Consider the following 6,192-nt stretch of genomic DNA (forward strand, 5'->3'; position numbering starts at 1 on the left):
ACTTTGACAGACACATTTGTCCCCAAGGATTAGCTAACATTACATAGCGGCCTGTTTCGTGGATATTTTTTCATCTGTGAATTAAGGGTTTAGGTCAACCAAACCAGCGTTGGTGTCCGTTGGAGAGACTAACAAAAATGCTTTTGGTGAGTTTAATTTTGTTTATGCTAAGTAAAATTACTGGTTTTGTCAATGGAATCTGGTCTGCTGCATTGCCAATTGTTTTGGTCTGAGATACTGGGACTTTTATATATAACCTTTATGCTCTTAACTGAAAGTAGTTACCACATACTGTAAGCTGAACTAATTGAGTCCCTATTGTTATATCAGAAAAATAAATGTGGGTTTGGGTCAGTGGTGATCTGATTGCCCAGAGTGCGTCAAGTGTCATGGTCAGTTGTTTCCGTGAAGAGGGGAAAACTGCCACTCGGCACAGATAAAAAAAGATGCTGAGATGTCCAACCCAGAAAGAGAATTTACAAAGTATCTCCGTTTGTAGCCAAAACAACAGATAACGGGCCTGCGTGTGTCTGCGTGAGTGCTGCTGCAGATAAGCAAAGGACAAACCACACAGCGCCACGGGACATTCCCCTCAACCTTCCTCCTTAACTGTCCTTCCCCATCTCTGCTCTTTCTCTGCTCCGTCCTCCCCCAGCTTCTTCCTCTTCCTCCTTGACCTCACTTTTAATATCTCCCTACGCCGGCTCCATTTGCTCCTCTTTCTTTTCCTTTTGGGTTCCCTCCACCCTTCCTCATCCCATCCTCCCCCTCCGCGCCGTACGCACCAGACCTTCTGGAGTCAAAATGGCTGTTAAATCTCATTGATTTGCCCCTCTAACTAATGCCTGAATAAACTTAACCAATCACCACAGGCAAGTAAACCACCATGCCATTAATATCAATGGATGACCTCTTCACATCACAGCACTGAGGCCTGTGTTATCACGCAGTGATTTGTCTGGGGGATTCGATCATCCCAACACCCAGACAGAGCAAAATTGGTGTTGCCATGGGACCAAGGTTCATGAAAAGATATTAATACACTTTTCTTGTGTGTGTGTGTGTGTGTTGGAGTGTGTGTGCGTTCGTGGGTGGAGGGGTATTAGAGCATAAAACAATTTGACTCCTGAAGAAAAGATTGTAATTTGTTAATTTGAGGGTGCCGTTTTTTATTAGGCTGGGATTTGTGCTGGTCATAATGACAATAAGAATGGTGTAATATTAGTTTCTGGTTTCTCACTGAAGTCAGGGGTTGTTGAACTGATCGTCTTGTTTGATTTGGCTTTAAAAGCATAGTCACTCTGCACAAGGAGAGCTCTGGGTCAGACAATGGCAATATCTGCAAACCAGGATTTCCAATAAGGCAGATACTGTATGCATGAATCCAGACAATGTGTTGGCGGGTCATGAGTTACTTATGACTTCAAAGAGTGATGGGAATGACAAAAACTGCTTGTTTAGGACACTTTTTGCTGAGACATGTCTGTCTTTCCCACGCTAACAGCAAAATGGCACGATTGTTCTGAGGGAATGCACATGATTTCTTTGAAGTCACTGGGTTCATTATTTAGTGCTGTGAAGAATCAGACAAACATAATCTGGACACAAATAAATAAGATTTTACAAGAATTTACCATAGGCCCTTCACAGAGTGTTAAGAATGATTATGATAGAGAATGCGTGCAAGACAACAGCAGCTATTTGTTTGAGTCAGACACCGAGAAAATTGGTGTCTGATATCAAAAACCACCATTAATTGATTGTCTATTTAGCCAGGATCTATCTGTCCCCTAGTGGAATTAATCCCGGAGCTGTATGTGAATGACCCAGATGACCTTCTGGTTGGTCTGAAGGGGCCTTCAGGGCAGCACAGCTAAGTAAAGATGGGCCACACAACACAGCAGCCATACAGGAAGAGCAGAAGACAGTAACAAGTTCATCTATAACCACAATAAACAATACAACAATAAAAAAAAAAAAAAAACGATGTGTAATTTGACTACATGTTAACTGCTTTTACAAGCACTCATGGCAAACTCCAGATTTGCTAACAGAGAGGTAAATCCACAAGGAGCATGCAACTGTGGACACCCCATAATGGATGGATGGATGCATTTGACCAGTTTTAAGCTGTCTCAGTGCTGAGGGAATAAAGAACCAGAGGAGGAATCCATATTAGGTGTTTGTAGAAATCGTTAAAAAGTTTGTAGTATACTGTATATAAAGATAGACAACGCTTCTCCACTTCCTTCCACTGTACAAAAATTAAGCCAAAATATCCCAGATTAGGTCAGCTGCAAAACACAACAAAAAATGAACACTTGAACACACATTGATAAGAACTACATTTCAGTCAGCCAACTTACGTTTGCAATGTTTATTAAGCAGTATAGCATATTTAGATTTTGGCGTCTAGGCTCCAACCTCATCACTCCCCGCAGAGATATGTTTACACATAGAGATATTGGGAGTGATGCACAAATACCTTAACCCCAGTCGGAGCCTCAAAGTGGATGCTGGGTGGTGTGGCTTACAGGGCATAAATATAACGTAGATGCCACATTCGGGTTGTCAGCGCACGTCAACAGGCCGCCATCTTGGACGGGTTCTGACAAGCAGTCAGCGATCAGACAGCTGTGCATCTGGCAAAATGCCAGACTTTTGGGCGTATGGATGTTCACGTGAAAGAAACGCCGTAATGAAGAAACATGGAATAAAATCCAAGTAAGAATTGTTTATATTATTTAACTGTATGAACGTGTTGAATTTGATGTATCTCTTAAGCTAACATAAATGAAACTAGCTTATTACTTCGTCAGGACAAGAAAACAAAAGATGTTTTTGTTAGTAAGACATCAGTAAGATGATGAAAGTGACATTTGGCAATCAGCCACTGTATATAAATGTCCTAAGTAGGCCATGTTATTCCTAAATTATCTATTAAATCAGTTTCATGGCACTAACATTAACGTTAACTGCTAACGTAAGTTATGTACCTGAATTGTAGCTACTTAAGCCTGGAGAACTGAGCGTTGTTCAGATGGAGTTGTTTTGTGTGTAGGTTTCCAAAAGATAAATGGAAGAGGCAGGCATGGGCAGCAGCACTCAGGAGGAGAGATTCTGTCCCAAAGGACAGTTCAGTCGTCTGCAGCTGTCACTTCAAACCACAAGACTTTGACAGGACTGGACAGTCAACTCGTTTAAAGGAAGGAGTGATACCATCAGTGTTTCATTTTCCTGACCATCTTTGCAAAGTTAGTGTCATGACATATCATATGACATATCTCATATAATCTTAATATTTCACTAACACAACGTAAAACAAAACAAACATGAGTAAGTTCTATCTCTTGTATGAATTTCAGGTTGATGGAACAACAATCCAAGTGTGGTTCACTTCCAGTGTTTTCCGTCGGCTCATGGTCCACTGCGGCATTTCTCCAGGAAAAACCGGCAGCGTCCGAGCACAGGATGACACTGTGTCTCTGGCAGCTGTGGACATGTCGTCTGTGGTACCAGCTGAGGACTCTGACATTGCATCCTCTCCATTTGAGAATGTTGCTAGCGTGGTGTTGGACCACAGGTAACTGCCAACTAGCCTTGGGCAACTAACCGAGAATGCGTTGGTTTTGTTGTCAGGACCATATTGTTGACACTCGGGCACCTGGTTAGCTCAGTGTGTAGAGCTGGCGACCCATGTGCCAAGGCTGAGTCCTTGCTGCAGCGGCCCAGGGTTTGAATCCACAAAGTAGTGTTGTTGCAGGCTTATTAGTATTGTGTGTTATTAGGTTATTGTGTGTGTGTCACGGCTGAACAATGAACCCAATTTGAAATACCAACTGTCAAAAGACAAAGTTTATTTGGGATAAGGGAGGTGTGGAGGGGGGGGTGTTATCATGGTGCTTCAGGCTGCATATGATAAAACTGGTCAGCATTACACACTGTAATTTACGAGAAGAAGAAGAGGAGGAAGAGAAGAGAAGGACGAAGAGGAGGAAAGAGGAAGAGAAGGAGGGGAGGAGGAGGACGAAGAGAAGAGGAAGAGAAGGAGGGAAGAGGAGAAGGATGATATAAATATGTATGATTTAATCGTTGATAGACCTCTTCCTCTGTTGACTAATGCAGTAAGTAGACACGACTTCCCCCGGCCCAAGATGGCAGCCGCGTTGACGTATCGTTCCAATGGACAGCAGCGTCAGAGGCGGCATCTAAGTGTATATGCGTGTATGCAACAAGCTTTTGTCAGCATGCTCGAGTGTCGAACAAAACTCTTCGGGCGAGTGAGTGGATTCATCATTTAGGTTATCTTGTTTGGATCACCTTTTAAATAACTGATTCATTGTTAGGACTTGTTCTTATGATCCCCAAAATTTCAGCACACATTTCTTGACAGAGTCCTTTTTTCACCATGACCACGGTCTGAAGCCAACCTTCGACACATCGTCAGATGTGTACTAACTGCAGGGTTACTTACTGTTTTGTTTATTTTTTTCACTTTTGCTCTCAGAGTGGTAAGATATGTGGGGACACAATGAAGAGGGCCTTCCTCGAATGGACCTATGCCAAATTTTAGGTTGACAAGCTGTCTCAGGTCCGGCATTTTCAGTGCCCTGCATGCACATCCAGTTGGCAGTTGAAGTGGATGGGAACTGCAAATTATATTGTTTTTGGGGGCTTTTATTGCCTTTATGACATGAAACTGGAGAGAGACAGGGCCGCAGGTCGGATTTGAACCTTGGGCTGCTGCAGCAAGGACTCAGCCTTGGTATATGGGTCGTCAGCTCTACCCACTGAGCTAACTGGGTACCCTTGGTGGAGTCTTTTTGGCTAGTGATGCTGAGGTGTCCACCTTTGTTGATTACTTCCATGGAACAACTCGACATGTAAGCTAAATTTATATTTCTTCATGTGTAACACCACAATTTCAAATTTTTATGAATGCTTGCCTGTTTTTTTTCAAAATGTAATGGAGTGGCAATAATCAAATGCCATAATACCATGATTTACAGCTTATTTTGTAAAATTTAACCGTGTAAATGTCTGTATTTGCCCTCATCTGTTTAAGAATCCAGGGAAAGGGAGATGTGGTGCGGGTCAGTGGACTGCAGCACGAGAGTCCGCCTACAAGTCTGCAAGCAAACTAGACGAGGAAGGTGTTGAAGTTGCTGTCTGCCGTCATGGGGTTTTGCTGAAGGGACTGAATATGTTACGTGGAGAAATATTTGCATACCCATTATATCTCCAGAAACAGCTAACTTCACAGACCGTCCAGTTTTTTTGCTCTGATGTGGTCTGCAAATATTGACCATATCTACAGAGAGTCCACTGTCCAGAGTTGGAAGACTTGCTGAACATCCGCCCATTTCTCTTCACCATGCATGCAAAAGCGCATTCATGGATGTGTGAGGTAATAAAAATGGGGGGGACGCAATCAAGAAGGAGCTGGAACAACAATTGGGGAGGAGGTTGAACAGGTTAGCAGCTTCCTCTCCCGAGCAGCCATATGTTCCAAGTACATGTCAAAAGCCGGTGAGCATTTTTCATGTATAGTTGTGTCCAAATTGAGACCACAAGCCGACATATGTTTGGTTTGTTTTGAATGTAGCGCTATTTTTTTTATTATCGTCTTTGGTATTCAAGTGGTTCTGTCAGAGCATTGAGGTGTGATTGGGGTCGTTATCATCCTGCAGTATGAATCTTTCTCCACATAGACCAAACCAGAAGGTGTAGCACCTCTCTACAATAGAGTGCTACCTCATGGTCAGGTGGAGTCAAATCTCTGCAGGTGTCCAACTCCAGAGAAGACAAACAGCACCAGACTTAAATATTTCCCATATTCCCCCTTCTGAGAAGGGGTTTGAACACTGATGCTCGGCCTTTGCATTTTAGAGTTCCATGCATAGGTGCTCCCTTTGAAAACAATCAGCACTTTTACACTGATCAAGATTCTCTTTATAATAATTTAATTTCTGACACATTAATTAAGTGTATGGTTCTTTCCAGGTTCATGTGACAATATTAGAGAATGATTAATGTAGTATCTGACCTTTGGTCCTCACTGTGAACCTAAATTACTGCACATACATTGTGCTTTAAGTTCACACAGACATGTTAACAATCCAGGCAAGTGGCTGGAACAAGCGAAAGGCAGAAAACCTTGACCGGACACTGGCCAAAAGATACATCAAGGTA

The 6,192-nt window shown here is 42.7% G+C and overlaps 1 protein-coding gene across 1 annotated transcript in view; it reads right to left on the minus strand.

Annotated features, from left to right (window-relative positions):
- Positions 1 to 6,192, minus strand: part of LOC118321959 (phosphatidylinositol 3-kinase regulatory subunit alpha-like) — a 115,887-nt gene that overhangs the window by 19,748 nt on the left and 89,947 nt on the right. The gene's annotated exons all lie outside the window — the stretch shown is intronic.

This window comes from Morone saxatilis, unplaced genomic scaffold (genome assembly GCF_004916995.1).
Source record: "Morone saxatilis isolate NCDOM2014 unplaced genomic scaffold, NCSU_SB_2.0 Contig12, whole genome shotgun sequence".
In the NCBI taxonomy this organism is placed as follows: domain Eukaryota; kingdom Metazoa; phylum Chordata; class Actinopteri; family Moronidae; genus Morone; species Morone saxatilis.